The sequence below is a fragment of the Oryctolagus cuniculus genome, chromosome 16 (genome assembly GCF_051225735.1).
Source record: "Oryctolagus cuniculus isolate XC-2025 breed Fujian yellow rabbit chromosome 16, ASM5122573v1, whole genome shotgun sequence".
NCBI classification, from domain to species: domain Eukaryota; kingdom Metazoa; phylum Chordata; class Mammalia; order Lagomorpha; family Leporidae; genus Oryctolagus; species Oryctolagus cuniculus.
The window spans coordinates 27,333,704-27,351,166 of NC_142882.1; positions in this window are offsets into that span (position 1 = coordinate 27,333,704).

The following is a 17,463-nucleotide window of genomic DNA, read 5'->3' on the forward strand; positions in this document are numbered from 1 at the left end:
GGACTTGGGCCATCCTCCACTGCACTCCTGGGCCACAACTGAGAGCTGGCCTGGAAGAGGGGCAACTGGGACAGAATCCGGTGCCCTGGCCAGGAGGAAAGGGCTCCAACAACAATGCTGTAGAGCTCTGTGGCTCCTAAATGAATGTAATATGCAGGCAGGCATCTCCTTAATTTCTGCCATGCTCTGAGTTGTTCTAGGACCATAGAACTGAGCACAAAAATCAGAGCTTTCAAGTCCAACATCCACAATTCACTTAGTGATAGTGGAGTACTGTAGCTTTGTTTCATGAGTACAACTAAACCTCACACACTTGATATGCCATTCTGTTAGGATCCACTGGAACTGGAGAGAGTATGGGGTCAGAGGGAGTAGAGGAGCATGGTGTGTGGGTCTCATGGTGGTGGTAGCTGTGCAGAGGGAGGGGTGGAGGAGGAGGAGAAGAGCAAGAGCCCCTAGCACTGTGGGAATGAGGAGCAGAGGGTGAATGGAGACAGGATGACTTGTATGCATTATGCCTGGTACTCTCCTGGGTATAATTGATGCAACATGAATAACGTGAGTATCATGATTACTCTAAAGGCAATTTGAGTCCTGGTGGACAGATGACAAGGACATAGATAATTAAAAACAATGTGACAAAAGTTGTAGGTGACAATACAATCTCCTACATCATTTTTGGATGCCATGCCTATCAGGCAGGAACCATCAGGTTAAGGTCAGATTTCAGGGCTGGCATTGTGGTGTGGAGGGCAAAGCCACCCCCAGCAGTGTGAGCATCCCATATGGGCACCAGTTCAATTCCCAGCTGCTCCACTCCTGATCCATCTCTCTGCTTTGGTCTGGGAAAGCAGATGGCACAAGTCCTTGGGCCCCTGCACTCTCATGGGAAGACCTGGAGGAATCTCCTGGCTCCTGGCTTCTGAGCAGGGCAGCTCCTGCCTTTGTGGCCAACGGGGGAGTGAAACAGGGTATGGAAGACCTCTTTCTCTCTCTGCCCCTCCTTCTATCTCTGTGTAATTCTGAATTTCAAATAAATAAATAAATATTTTTTAAAAAAAGAGTCAGATCTCAGAGGTAGCAGAGCCTAGAAATGACAGCATTGTATGAAATGAAAATAGACAGATGGTAGGTAGAAGCTTGGTAACTGAAGCTGGGATCAGAACATGGATCTTGACTGGGAGGCTGTCAAACCACTCATCAACCTGGACAAGGCTGGGATCTCCCAACATCTATCCTAGTGCCCATGCCTTGGCAGAGAGGCATAACCAAGAAAGAGAAAATCACCTCTGGCTTTGGCTGAGAGGACTATGGGAGCTCCCCACATTTGAAGCCAGAATCTTTTTAACCCTGAGATTCCCTCTTTCATAGGAAGGCTTTTCTGGCCTTGTCTTCTTAGCATAAACCTCTCATGCCACCAGTCCTCCCAAAGACCCACATCACAGGGCACATTATAATGAATGGCTGAATGAACAAAATCTTGAGGTATCATGTAAATGGAAGACTCATGCATCTATTCTCAGCTTATAGGTATACTTGAAGGTGAGAAAACTGAGGCAGGGGACGTTGGTCAGGCTCAACCACAGAGTCCTCCCTTACAAAGCAAAAAAGAAAGAAAAAGAAGGAAGGAAGGAAGGAAGGAAGGAAGGAAGGAAGGAAGGAAGGAAGGAAAGAAAGAAAGAAAGAAAGAAAGAAAGAAAGAAAGAAAGAAAGAAAGAAAGAAGAAAGGAAGAAAGAAAGAAAGAAAGAAAGAGGAGAAAGAAGAAAGGAAGGAAGGAAGGAAGGAAGGAAGGAAGGAAGGAAGGAAGGAAGGAAGGAAGGAAGGAAGGAAGGGAGGCGGGAAGGGAGGGAGGGAAAAAGAAAACAAAGAAAATCCTATGCACACTTCAGAAGTGCCCAGCCACCCACCTCCTGAGTACATGCTCCTGGAACAATGACAAATCCCTGAAGACCAGAATTGGACAGGCACTATCTTGACAGTGTAGAAAGCATTTGGGGAGGAAAAGCCCTGCCCCACTAGAGCCCATTGGTCAAAGGATACAGCAAAAGACTCAGAGGCTTGCTGCATCACAATCTGCCCACAGAGTAGGATGATCACAGAAGTCCTGAAGACGTTTTGTGAGTTGTGGCTTTGTGGTACTGCCTGCAGCTGTTGACACATCAGGGATGACTGGTGGCAGTGGTTTGAACTAATCCTGTCTCGGCCTAACCAGCACTGCAGTATGCATGGAGCGAGTCTGCTCCTGGAGTGCCTGATGAGGCCAAGGGATGTGTGTAGACCTACAGTCAGAGGAAGTATGCAGCACTGGCCTCAAGGTTGGAAAGTTGCCATAGCAACAATATTTTCAGGGGATGATGTGGCAGGGTTAGCCCTGCAAGGCAGGGTGGTCTCCTAACTACATGTCCTTCCCCTAATGTTCCTCTGAACTTACATGAGCCTGAGTCGAGTGCAACAACCTGGGTGGGTGATGCTGAGAGACCACCAGATGAAATTCTGGTTAATGTATGCAGGTTGTGGGTCATAATGACAACCGTATATGCAACATTGGGTGCTCTCCCCTGCGTTCACCTACATGCCTGATATGAATGAGGGTCTGACAGAGGGAGAGTGGGCCATGGGATTTGCAAGAAGGACTGTGAGCAAGTGAAGCAGGCTGATTTCTTACCTGTGGCTACTAGAGAAGTGCAAGGGAGGTTTGCAAGCTAGAAAATAAGCAAAGAGATAGGAAATACTACATCCCCTTAGCCCCTTCCCCAAGATGCACATTCAAGGTTAGCAATTGCCCTCCTCTTAAATCTGAATTGGTGCTTGTAATGGTGTAGGAACTTGTGAATAAAGGGCCCAATGTGGCTAATATTCTGCTGGTCTTTCCTAAAATGACCCAACAAATAATATTTTCTTAAAACAAATATAGACATGCATATAGCTTGAGACTTGACTGAGAGTTCTTGCAAAATATAAGTACTCTTTGCTGACTTGAAAGATGCTAAATGTGTGGCTCCATATTGGGGGTTTGGAGTTCTGTCATTAGAGCTGGATTTTGCCATTGGTGGTGCACATCATTTTCTCTACTAGGTCTCTGACAACTCCTATGGCATTTACCCTTGCTAGACATTTCCTCAGATTCCCAGCTGAAAGGCAGCCAAACGTGAATCCCATTATCGAAAGGCTGACATCTGTGGTCTCTTTGTGTGAGACTCTCATTTGTTAGGCTGGAAGAGTGAAAGCATCACTCAACAAGAAGCACCGGAGACAGACCTGATGAGCATGTCTGTTTATTAGCAATCAGGCACAGATTTGTATAGGGTAAGAGGGGAAGAAAAAAGCCTGGGGTGGTAACAGTAATTCTATAGGGCAGAAGGGGCAGCATGCCAAAAGGCTTCTAACTAATCGACTTATAGGTCACATAGGACACATAGGCTCCTGGGCTCCTTTGTGCAACCAGCCCACATCTGGCTGTTGCTTATCAGCTCTCTGTTTATGAACCACAAAAGCACAGCCACAAGGCTTCCAACAGGAAGTGGGGAATAGAGGAAATGGGCCTGGAACTCCCACAACTTGCCAGCAGCCAGGCTGTGGGGTCCCTCCCAGCAAGCATGGTGCACCATGCCCTCTCAACTTTCTGCATGGGGCAGGGCAGGCAGTCCCATGGGATCACCCACAGAAATCTATCTTAACTGCAAAAGATTGTGATTGGCTACATTTTTATGATAGAATTTATATCAGAAATTTGCCATCAAATTATCCTTTATTCTGGATTTATCATACACAGTGATGGAGGAAGAAAAAATCTTACATCCATGTTGACCTCTCACCTACACAACAAGCAGACTCCTGTTTCTCTGTCTTGCTAATACAGCCTCTTCCCCCCACCCCCGCCTTGACCATCCTTGCCCTGCCTCAACTTTTGGACACAACAATATATGAATGCTCCTGCTATCAGCCTGAGATCTCCTTCACTCTTCCCAAGCTGTCTCCCTCTATCTCAGCAGCTCAGCCTCAGAATCCAGCCTCATTCCAAACCCCTCCCAGCTCACACTGTGACCTCAAAGGACCTTTAAATCTAGCCCAAGCACTTCTCTATCTCAGCAGCTCTGCTTTAGCTCAGACCTCCAAGCTCCTTCGCACTACTTTGTACTATATAAAGCACTAGTCTGTAAGACAGGGGGTTCTCTCTTTGCTGTGTGTTTGCTGGGAACTCTCTGCCATGCATTCACCTTGGAGTGAATAAACCTTCTGAATAAAACCTGGACTGCCTGTGGCTTCATGCTCTGTCTCCTCTTTCTTGGCACAAAGTTTATATTATTTTGTGGACCTGTGTAATGGATATGAAGTATATTACCTCAATCCCTGACCATTTAAAAACCAATTTATAAACAAGGACTTGGAATGTGGCTCCACTAAAGTGTACCTGTGATCTTAGAAAGTCTTTTGGCTGCTTTTATTGGAAGGTGAGTGTCAGGAAGTGAACTGATAGAAAGCGATTGATGAGATTTCCTTTGAATTCTGTGGTGCTTCCCTGAAACTTGGAACACTTTGGTGATTTAAGCCCTTCAGAATAAAAGCTCATTAACAATTCTTGCTCAAAGATGCTAAAAGTAATCAGCTACCTAGATCATGGACCTTGGATAAATGTTCTCTCTCCAACTTGAAGCTTTAAAAGAGGACTTAAAATGTCTTAAGATTGATGTTTTCAGGAATAAAATACAAAGAACTACCCTTTTTTCTTTGACTTAGCTGAACTTAGCTGTGAGAAGGAAGGGGAGTGTGGAACCCAGTGACTACTGATATTGGGAGGCCTGACCTATTAATGGCTACTCCCATGATTTCCTAAAGCTTTTATATGTGAGTTAAATCAAGTGAGAAAATATAATGTGCAAGCAAAAGGACTCTGAAAATTAATATGTTGCCCATAATAGAGACGAGGGTACATGAGGAGTCTTCAAAAATTTCATTAAAAATGTGTGTCAGAGAAAAACTAGGTATCAATTTTTTAATTGTAATAAAATTAACTTACCTTTTAATTCCATTTTCTTTTTTTAAAAAAGATTTTATTTATTTACAGACATTGAGAGGTAGAGACAGAGAGAAAGTCCTTCCCTCCATTGGTTCACTCCCCAAATGGCTAGAACAGCCAGAGCTGCACCAATCTGAAGCCAGGAACCAGGTGTTTCTTCCTGGTCTCCCATATGGGTGCAGGGACCCAAGCACTTGGGCCATCTTCTATTGCTTTCCCAGGCCACAGCAGAGAACTAGATTCAAAGAGGAGCAGCCAGGACTAAAACTGGCACCCATATGGGATGCGGGCACTGCAAGTGGAGGATTAACCCACTGCACCACTGCACTGGCCCTTTAATTCCATTCATCTTGTGTATTCTTAAGAGTCTCCTTGGATATAGTTTGCCCTATATGTAGTCTAGAGCACTCTAGGGAGGAATATGGGAGACATTGATCCCTCTGCAGCTACATGATGTGTTGATTGAGCTTATAAATTCAGAGTATGGGAACTCAAGGGTAGCCCATTGGAAATAGTCTGTTAGGACATAATAGTAATAGTGGTTAACCAGTATTTAATGAGTCATTATATGCCAGACATGACTATTAGCATTCTAAATGTGTTGTCCCATTTCATTTTTGCTTAAGCACTAGATATAACTATTGTTATCATTTTCCAGATGAAGAGGAACAGAGATTACCCAAGATGCTATTGCTAAGCATGACAAAGTCAGCATTCAAACCTGGAAGCATTTCTTAATGACGATGGTTAATTTTTGTTTGGATTTGTCAGTCTAGTTGATTGTATATACTATATATATACTGTCTACAGATTCCAAAAGGTTTTCCTTTAAAAAGATTTATTTATTTGGCTGGCACTGTGGCTCACTAGGATAATCCTCCGCCTTGGGGTGACAGCACACCGGGTTCTAGTCCTGGTCGGGGCGCCGGATTCTGTCCCGGTTGCCCCTCTTCCAGGTCTGCTCTCTGCTGTGTCCAGGGAGTGTAGTGGTGGATGGCCCAAGTACTTGGGCCCTGCACCCCATGGGAGACCAGGATAAGTACCTTGCTCCTACCATCGGATCAGTGTGGTGCACTGGCCACAGCGCGCCGGCCGTGGCGGCCATTGGAGCGTGAACCAACGGCAAAAGAAAGACCTTTTACTCTGTCTCTCCCTCTCACTGTCCACTCAGCCTGTCAAAAATTAAAAGATTTATTTATTTTATTTGAAAGGCAGAGAGAGAGAGAGAGAGAGAACTTCCATCCACTTCCATCCACGGGTTTACTCCCCAAATGGCTGCAATGGCCAGAGGTGGGCTCATCCAAAGCCAGGGGTTTCTTCTGGATCTCCCACTTGGATTCAGAGATTCAAGAACTTGGATCACCCTCCACTGTTTTCCCAGGCATATCAGCAGGGACTGGATCATAAATTGAGCATCTGGGACTCCCACCAGAGCCCATAGGGTTGCCAGAGCTGCTGGCAATAGCTTTACTTGCTATGCCATAGCACTAGCCTAAGGTTAAGTCTTTCAAAAGGCCTTATATATGACCTAAGCTGATGAGAGTAGGGAAGAGTTTGAGGCACTAAGGGACTTTGCATCACACCTTGAATGAGAAATCTGAGAATATTAGTGTCTCCCATCTCAGCTAACCTTCAAAAGAGGGTGATGTTGAGAGTTAATTCACTTTCTGTTTTCCAAAGGGATGTGGCCCTTTTGTCTCTCCTAGGGATTCAAGAGTGAAACACAAGGCAACCTTTGCCTACTCAGGCAAAGGGATTTTGGCTGTATTTTTAGAGAGCTATAACACAGTGGGATAAACAAGTGCTGTGCTTCTGTAGGACCCAGAAACAATTTAACATAGCTTTCAGCCTTACCACTACTGAATCACCATGAGCTCTCACTAGAAATTCAGGTACTTTGAAGACCTACATTAGCACATAGCTTTATCAAGATGTAGGTGAGTGTGGCTAATTCAATGAGAAAGAAGAAAGCTGGAAAAAAAAGTGACACTTGGCATTGTCCATTCCATGCATGTGGTAGTGGGCTGTTTGCCTTTGAAACATTCTGTGGACTTCACTGGGTGTTATCTCCTCTACCTTGGATGGGAGTAGCCAGGTGCCAGCTGGCAGCCATTCAGAGACAAGCCTTTGTGTTTGTTGGAATGAGGCCACTTCTGTTCTGAGCAGTGAGGTTTTTATTTAAAGACTAAAGTAGTGAGAAATTTAGGAGCTGGATTTAAAAGGAGGAAAGGCAAACTTTCTGCCTTACCTTTATTTGTTTCTATTTTAGGAAACTTGCATTATTTATAACTAAAACTTTGGTTAGGCCTCTGAGGATTAGACATCATGCAAATTTCAAACAAAAATGTAAAGAGAAAATAACTTTTTTCACACGTTCAGAAAACTTTTCTAGACTTTTATCAATGTTCCTATTACTACCGCATTTGTGTTTTCTTTTTCTTGCTGCATTTAAAAAGTCCTACAGTCATTCAGGGCCTCTATGGGAGTGTGTGTCTGGAGCTGGCAAAAGCAAAGTCCTAAGACTGTGTTTACTTGACATCTTTAGGCCTTGTTCGGTCTCCCAAAGTGCTATCTTATAGTATAGGGGGTTGAGAAATTGCCAGAATGTCCTGAGCAAACTCTGCTCTGGTGGACATTGCTTTCACATTTGGAGAAGGGAAGACGCTGTGCGTGCAGGCCTGCAGCACAAAGAACCGGGTTTCCTGAAACAGAGAGTGGGAATGCAAGGACAAGGACACAAAGAATGGAGCCAAGAGAAGTCCTGAACAAGGCTTTTTTTGTTTGTTTGTTTATTCAACAAATCCAGTAGTATTTAAACATGACCAGTTGTTTACAAGAAGGAGCACAAAAGATTTACATATCAAAAAGGCTTTTAAGGTTACAAAGAGTTCCAGATAAGGTTCTTAATTATTGATTACACTTAGGTGATAAATGCAGGTTTCAGGTGTGACTGATTATCTATATCATCTCTTGTAAGAGGCTTAGCAATGAGATAAGGTTCTTCCTGCCTCTTCCCAGAATCTCCTTAGTCTAATTGTCTGTGCCAGGAAGTCTCCATCCATATGTTTAAGTGTAAACAAAGGGAGTGACTGCCTGTGGCTGCCCACAGCTGTGAAGAGGTTATCAGATCAAGATAGGAAAGCCAGTGGTGAGTGATTGGTAATAGGCTGAGGAGAGTCCTAGACATTTCCCCTGAGCTTTAATGTGAACCATTGCCACCCAAAATGTGTCCACAGGTTTTTCTCCCTTCTCTCTTTTGACCTTCAGAGCTCCATCTACAGATGAAGGTCAGTGTTGCATGTTGTTTTGAATGATTTGGGTGACTCAGAGCTGTAATAATATATCAGGTACTGATATTAGGGCCCTGAGCTTCAGTAATGAGTACTATGGTTAAGAAGAGGGGACCAAAGACACGGGAGAGTCAGGTGCTTCATGAATATTACTAAAGATTGCTATCCAGTGTTAGAACAGGTGAGAGTGGATTCAATAGGAGGAGAGTAACAAATCTTACTTAAGATTTTATTTATTTACTTGAGAGGCAGACTTACAGACAGAGGGAGAGACAGAGAGAAATGTCTTCTGTCTCCTTGTTCATTGCCCAGTGGCCACAATGTCTGGAGCATAGCTGATCCAAAGGCAGGATCCAGGAGCTTCTTCTTGGTCTTCATATGGGTGCAGAGGTCCAAGCACTTGGACCATCTTCCACTGCTTACACATGCCATAACAGAGACTGGATTAGAAGTGCAGCAGCTGGGATATGAACTGCACACATATTGGGATGCTGGTGCTGCAGGTAGAAGATTAGCTTACTATGCCATGGCCCTGGCTCTGCTTTTTCTTCTTCTTCCTTTTTTAACGTTAACTATACTCCCCTAAGATTTACATAAATCTGGCTGTTAAATTCTTCCATCTTTACAGACTGGAGCAGTTACACATACCAGGGACTGACAGCCTTGCTTTGTCCAGCCCCTGTCAGAGTGACAGACCTGGTTTGTCCAGGCCCTCTGGCTGTGGCAGTCTTGCTTTGTCCAACCCCTCTGGGTGTGGCATCCCTGCTTTGTACCACCCCCTGGGACTGACAGCCCTGCTTTGTCCTGGTCCTATGGCTGTGGCAGACTTGCTTTGTCCTGCCCCTCTGGGCGTGGCAGCCTGCTTTGTCCTGCCCTCCAGAAGTAACAGGCTTGCTTTTCCCCGCCCCCTGGAAGTGACAGCCTTGCTTTATCCCACCCCTGTGGGAGTGACATCCCTGCTTTGTACTGACCCCTGGGAATGACAGCCCTGCTTTGTCCTGCTTCCTGATATTGGCAGCCCTGCTTTGTCCAACCCCTCAGGGAGTGACAGCCTTGCTTTGTCCTGCCCCTCTTGGTGTGATAGCCCTGCTTTGTCCCGCCCCTCTTGGTGTGACAACCCTGCTTTGCCCTGCCCCCTGGGACTGACAGCCCTGCCTTGTCCTGCTCCCTGAGAGTGACAGCCCTGCTTTGTACCACCCCCTGGGATTGACAGTAATACTTTGTTATGCCCCTCTTGGTGTGACAGCCCTGCTTTGTCCTGACCCCTGGGAATGACATTGCTGCTTTTTCCCGCCCCTTTGGGAGTGAGAGCCCTACTTTGTCCCGGCCCTCTAGGAGTGACAGCCCAGCTTTGTACCGCCCACTGGGAGTTACAACCCTGCTTTGTCCTGCCACCTGGGAGTGACAGCCCTGCTTTGTCTGGGCCCTATGGCTGTGGCAGTCTTGCTTTGTCCTGCCCCTCTGGACTCTTGCAGCCCTACTTTGTACCACCCCCCTGGGCTTGGCAGCCCCGCTTTTCCCCATGCCTGGCATTTACAGGACTGCTTCATTCCACCCCTCTGGAAGTGTCAGCACTGCTTTGTCCCACCCCCGGTAGTGACAGCCCTGCTTTGTCCAGCCCCTCTCAGAGTGACAGCCCTGCTTTGTCCTGGCCCTATGGCTGTGGCAGTCTTGCTTTGTCCCACCCCTCTGGGCTTGGCAGCCCTGCTTTTTCCCAACACCTGGGATTCACAGTACTGCTTTGTTCCACCCCTCTGGGAGTGACCACCTTACTTTTTCCTGATCCCGGAGAGTGACAGCCCTTCTTTGTCCTGTCCCCCTCTGAGTGACAGCCCTATGTCTGACTCCTGCTGGCTTTCTCTTTTTCTGACTGCTCTTGATGAGGCTTCCAATACTTCATGAAATAAGAGTGGTGGGAGTTGATATCTTTGTCTGGTTCCAGGTCTGAGGGGTACTGACAGATGACTTTGCTCTTCTACTTTTCCTCCATCTGTTCCTCTACATGAATATAGGGTAAAATCAAGCTTTCATCCTTTTGGCTTCTCTCAGGATTGTGACTGTGACTTGATAGTCCCGGGAAGTGTTGCTTTCCTGAGTGAGTGGGTAAACGAGTGAATCAAAACAATGCTTCCTGAAGTCATATTATTGCCCTATTATGGGAACGAGTGGCCAAAGCAGTCATTGGGAAAATGTGGACGTTCATGAAAATTGTCTGTGAGAAAAGGAAAGAATGATAAATTGACTTCAGTTGATTAAACCAGCAAAGATAATCTGGGTGCAATTCATTAGATATCTATACATTTTTTCTCTATGCTTAAAGGATCAAAAAACTAGAGTGGGCAGATCCCAATAGGATGTTCATTGCTTTTTTATATTATTCTTAGAAATTATTCTTTGTAACATTTTTCTCATTTTCTCAGACATGTATTTGCTTCAATGGAGGAGTGAATGAGAGATCTCACATCTGAGGTTCCCTCTCTCAGATTCCTTCAAGAACTTGGGCTGGGCCAGGCAGGATCCAGAATCCTGGAGCTCTATCCAGGGCTCCAAATTGGGTGGCGGTGGCAGGGACTCATGGACTAGCATCAGGATCCACCTCATTCTCATGTGCATTATCAAGAAGTTGGATTAGACACAGAGTTTCCAGGACTCCCAATGGAACTTGCATCTTGATGCCATTGTCTCTCTTGGCAGCTTCACCTGCTGCACCTTCACGCCTGCTGCAACTTCTGCTTCTTTAACTGCTTTATACTTCTGGAAGTCTTTCTTGGGACTGCTTTTCTGTATTGGAATATTCATGAATAGAGGGTAGGTGTGTGCATCGATTTCACATTCACAGGAATCAATGTTATCACGAATGGATCAGTAGCAACATTTATAGACATGACATCCAGATGAGGGTTAGGAGAAAAGGAGGAGAATGTTATCAACCCAGGAATCTGAGGAACTGACAATCACTGGTTAGAGTTTGAACGATCATTTTCCAAATGTGAAATGCAAGGTAGACAGGAACAAAAGTTTGGTTTAGTAGTGTATCAGCAGTCGAAACCATTTCTAGAAAAGAAATGTGTGACTCCCTCTGTGGTATGTATACTATGTGTGTGTGTGTGTGTGAAATCATGACTTCCTTTCTTGCATTCTGATGGAAACCGACTAGGACCCCGGGGGATCTGGAGGGGGAATCCACTTTGGGATCAGTTGATTCTGGGAGAGGGGTTTCCAGGGAGTTGACTCTGCATGAGGCCTTCAGCACCTGACACCCTGCGCCAGCTTAGTCATGCCGGATTGCAGGGACTGCTTTTCTAAAACATCACCAAGGCTTAGTCAAGTCCCACTGATCTTGGAAAGCAACCCAAATGCTCCGATTCCCTCTGCACATGCACACTGAGCACTTTTGGCACCAGGCTTCCGTGCGCATATGCAGCCCACAGAGCTCACGAACAAGGCAAGCCTGCACACTTGTGTATTAGTTGTTGCTTGGCAACAGTTACTGCGAGCTCAGAGAAGAGCCCTGAGCCCCTGGCTTGTGGCTGCACAAAGCTGCAATGGGTTCTTCACGCCTCGGAATCTGTGAGAGGTGGCCGCCAGCCTCGGCCAGGAAGAAGGCCTACTCCTTCTCGTTTGGGAAGCAGGATCAGGTGTGAAAATGGTGGGTAGGATGAAATACCAGTCCGGGGTCTGTCAGCGTGGGTGGAGCGGCCCGAGTCCACCTTAGGTATGGACTACCTGACCTACCTCCTCCTGCAATAGTTCATCCATTGTCACAGGTTTTTGATGGGCTGTGGAGCTGTTTCTGAGGGTCTAATCATGTCATCTGCAGATATGGACTTTTGGTTTTCCTCCTTCTGTTGATTACCCACCTAATGTTTCATATGAATTTTCAATATGAGAGATTTATTTGGAAAATAGGAATATATTAAATAATAACCCAGAAAATAATACTTTATTATTTCTACCTGCAGCAGGACACATTCTCAATTAGTTACAAACCTGGAATCTGTTTTCCTCCTCCTGAAATTCAAGGCCATCTACTACTGCCAACAATATATACCCACAAGGAAAAAGATAAAAGACTCCATGCCCCACTTTCTACCTGACAACACCAAGTAGCCACAACTCATATTGTGTGAGAGTGCAAAAGAATACTCCAGATTACAGCAGAGAGGAGCAAAGCACCCTTAATTTCAGCATTGCACAGATGCATATGATAGAAGATACAGACAATACTCAACTCCAAAGAATTCAAGGGAACCTTGGTATTTCAAATGAAAGATGTCTTCACAGTTGGTTAATGGAAAAAATTCCACTGTGAAGGATCAACTGCTATGTCTGAAAATGTGAGAGCACACAGGTCATGAAGGAACCGAACTCTGTTGGAAAGGACAATGAATTCACAGCCCAGAATGAAAGTTGATCCAGAGTCACACAAGCTTAATGCTTACCCTTCTTCTCACTGTGAAGAATTTAATGTCAACCCTACTGCATGGCATATTTTATGTGTTGAAAGTAGATATCTTCCTGTTTAAGTTGAGTAAAAAGCATGTGTAGAATATTTGTCATGAAGTGTGAATTCAGTCCTTCTCTATAACTTGAATAGTAAAAACATTCTGTGTCAATATACAATGGGAGTATGGGAGAAATAAATTTAGTCTGGACTGGAGGACTAGAGAAGTCCCTTATTGAGAATATCTGGTACACCAATGTTCCCTATTACCACTTTCACAAGGTGACATAAGGACAGGTAGAATCACACTTCCTCCATTTGATGGAGGGAAAACTGAATCACAAGATGACACAACCTGGAAGAGCTAATCTTGCAGTGGAAAGACTCCAAGGTTTCTCCATTTAATGGTTCATTCACTCTCTTCTATTCTTATTGAAGTTGTATTGATTTATTTGAAAGGCAGAGTGACAGAGACGCAGAGGCAGAGAGAGAGAGAGATGTCTTCCATCCACTGGTTCACTCTCCAAATGGCCACAATGGCAGGAACTGGGCTGGTCCAAAGCCAGGAGCCCAGAGTTCTTCCAGGTCTCCTCTGCAGGTGCAGGGGCCCAAGGACTTGGGCCATCTTCCTCTGCTTTCCCAGGCTATAGCAGAGACCTGGATCAGAAGTGGAGTAGCTGAGACTCGAACCAGCACTCATATGGGATGCCAGCACTGCATTTGGCGACTTTACCCACTATGCCACAGTGCTAGCCCTTCACTCTCTTCTTAAAATGGGTCTAGTAGGTCCTAACAGCAAGGAAATTGATCTTTCTCCAAGCATCCTAACATCCTTATAAAATTTTCTGGCACAGGCGGGCAAGAGAAATTTATTATATTGTGGATGATACATCCTTGGAATAGTGATGAAATGTTTCTATAACTCATAATCTTTTGTTACTATAAAATAAGGTTTATTCTTTTTTTCAAAGATTTATTTTATTTATTTGAAAGAGTTACAGAGAGAGGAAGAGACAGAGACAGAGGTCTTTTTTTTAAACTTTTATTTAGTTAATATACATTTCCAAAGTACAGTTTATGGGTTACAATGGCTTCCCCACCCCCAACTTTCCTCCCACCCACAACCCCCCATCTCTGCACCCTCTCCCATTCCATTCTCATCAAGATTCATTCTAAATTATCTTTATATAGAGAAGATCAATTTAGTATATATTAAGTCAAGATTTCATCAGTTTGCACCCACACAGAACATAAAGTGTAAAATACTGTTTCAGTACTAGTTATAGCATGAATTCACATTGAACAACACATTAGGTACAGAGATCTTACATGAGGAGTAAGTACACAGTGACTCCTGTTGTTGACTTAAGAACTAATTATCAAATGCTCTTGGGGCCGGCACTGTGGTGTAGCAGGTAGAAGCTGCAGTGCCAGCATTCCATGTAGGCGTTGGTTCAAGTCTCAGCTGCTCCACTTCTGATCCAGCTCCCTGCTATGGCCTGGGAAATTAGTACAAGCTGGCCCTAGCCCTTGGGCCCCTGTACCCATGTGGGAGACCTAGAAGAAGCTTATGTCTCCTAGCTTCAGATCAGAGCAGCTCAACATTGTGGCCATCTGGGGTGTGAACTAACAAATGGAAGACCTCTTTCACTCTCTTTCTACCTACCTGTAACTCTGCCTTTCAAATAAATAAATAAAACAAAAAAAAGCTGGAGCCAGCACTGTGGCACAGTGGGTTAAAGCCCTAGCCTGCAGTGCTGGCATACCATATGGGTACCATTAGAGTCCTGTTGTTTGACTTCCATTCCAGCTCTCTACTATGGCCTGAGAAAGCAGAAGATGGCCCAAGTCCTTGGGCCCAAACACCCATGTGGGAGACCAGAAGAAGCTCCTGGCTCCCGGCTTCAGATTAGCTCAGCTCTGAACATTGTGGTCATTTGAGAAGTGAACCAGCAGATAGATGACCTCTGTCTTGCTCTACATCTCTCTGCAACTCTGCTTTCACATAAATAAAATGTCTCTGAAAAGAAAAAGCTCAAGTTGACAACTTAGTTAGCAGCAAACAAAATATCTTCAACAAAAAATATATTACCACAGATATAGAAAGGCTTTACATCATAATAAATGGATTATACATTAGGATGATATAATAATTATAAATGTTAATGTACAATAAACAAAGCCTCAAAAGGCAGAAAACAAAATTCACACATTTTAACAAGAAATTACAAAAAACCACCAGTAATATTAGACAATTAATATATCTCTTATAGTACTAAAACATAAAACCAATCAACTATACATGTGAATGACAGCATATTGACCTAATTAATATCCATAGGCCACTCTGTGAAAAATAATCACCAAACAAAACATATGCTGAGTCATAATTAAGGACTAAAATAATAAAACATTCTGTCTGATCATACTTTCAAGGTAGAAGTCAATAAGAAAAAAAGAAAACCAGAAGAATCTCCAATATTTAAACATGAAGAAATGTAATTCCAAATAATCTATGAGTGAGAGAAGAACTCACAAGGTAAATCAGAAAGTGTGTTGACTGGGAGACCACATGGATTCTTGGATGAGTGTTGTTAAGGAGAAGAAAATAGAAGAGTTCAAAGAGAAAGATGAGAAATCACCAGTGAGGTCATGTTAGAAAGAAAAATGAAACAAAAATTTCAGGAGCAGATCACTTACAGTGGTTTCAAATATTGCAGAGAAAAAATTAAAGAAGAGGGTAGGCATTTAGACTAGTGCCTATGATGTCAGCTGAGAAACCCTAATCCAAATTCAGAGTGCCGTGGTTTGATTCCCAACCCTGATTCCTGATTCCAGCAGCTTGCTAATGCAGATGCTGTGAGGCAGTAGTGATAACTCAAGTAACTGGACAATGTGGGTAAGGACTACATTCCTGCCTCTCAGCTGTAGCCTTAGGCCAGTCCTGGCTGCACTGGGTATTTCAGAACTGAGTCAATTGAGTTCTGTCTCTCTTTTTCTGTCTTAATCTCCCCCTCTCTCTGTCAACCTCTCAAATATATATATAGGCTTTGACCGTATATTCTTGGTAAGTACTTGAAGAAATGAATTTTGACAATTTTGAGTAGGTTAAACTCCAAATGAAGAATAGACTGATTGGCCCGAATATATAAATTTACACTAGCTCCAACATGGCTGAAAGAAATGTATAAGAGAGTTCTTTAAGAAAACCACTGTCCACTATATCACCTACAGGACCAAAAAAGACTATATCAGGTTTTCCATCCCACAAGAGTGCTCTAAGTTTCAGCTTGAATTATGTAATGAATAGTCTTTTTGTTATGTAATCAGAAAAACCAGAGGGCAATTTGCAATTAGAATACATGGTTCTAGTGTGTTGTAAACATAACTTTATCTTGTTTATGTATATTCTGTAACAGTGAGTTTTAATTACTTTTACATTTCCATTTTAATTATCACAACCTCTTAAAGCTCCTAAAATACAACATAAAACAATGGAGGAATAAGTTAATAAAGAACTTACTGGCGATGTCTTCATTATCTCAGAGACATGTAGAGGTCTCTAGAACTGCATCAGTAAAGGAAGGTGAATGGAGGGAGTTGTGAGCGAGCTGATCTGGCTTGCTCTTACATTCTACTGCACTAAGCAAGATCATACTGTGTTGAACAAGGATACAGAATGAGCTGAGAAATAAAAGCAATGAGGTGAAGAGAACTAATTTATATTTTTAAAGATTATTGTTCAAATCATTTTCAGTACACCATGGAAAGAAATATAATGCTGTCACTAAAACCTACATTAAAAAATGCTTGGTAGGTGTTAAGCATTTCTAATTGATACAGATGCACAATGCAGGGCTCCATGTTACTGTTTATAGAACACCTCTTGTGGTTGTATCCCTACAAAGCCAAATCCATAGAATTTATGCACCTTGTCATTTAGATTTTTCTCCCCACAACTATATAGAAAAAATGGACACACTGTAGTACATCATTGCAGTGCATTTTTCTGGTACTTGGTCCAAATGACACACCTTCCAGGACCCAAGCCTTCACAGACTTCTTCAACACAATAATCCTTGCCTTTGCCATTTCACTTCCTTTATTCCATGGGACATCAGTGACTACAATACTAACATACTTTGAAAAGTAGGTACCTGCTGGAATTTGCCTTATCAGATAGTCAACTTGTGATGAAACCTGGGACGTGCTTGATGGGAGAAGTGGGTGCAAGCAAGAACTACAGAAAATAACCAAAGGAGGGATGGGTATTGTGGTGCAGCAGATTAAGCTGCTTCTTGGGACATCAGTGACTACAATACTAACATACTTTGAAAAGTAGGTACCTGCTGGAATTTGCCTTATCAGATAGTCAACTTGTGATGAAACCTGGGACGTGCTTGATGGGAGATGTGGGTGCAAGCAAGAACTACAGAAAATAACCAAAGGAGGGATGGGTATTGTGGTGCAGCAGATTAAGCTGCTTCTTGGGACGAATCGCATCCCAGATCAAAGATCTTGGTTTGTGTCCTGGCTATTCTATACCTGCAATGCAACTTCCTGCTAATGTGCCTGGGAGGATAAGAACTTGGGTTCTTGCCATCCCAAAGGGAAAACGCAGATGTAGTATATGCCTCTTTATTTCAGTCTGGTAGTTATGGACATTTCGGGAGTATGTTTCTCAAGTCACCTGTGTCATCCTTCTCAAAGT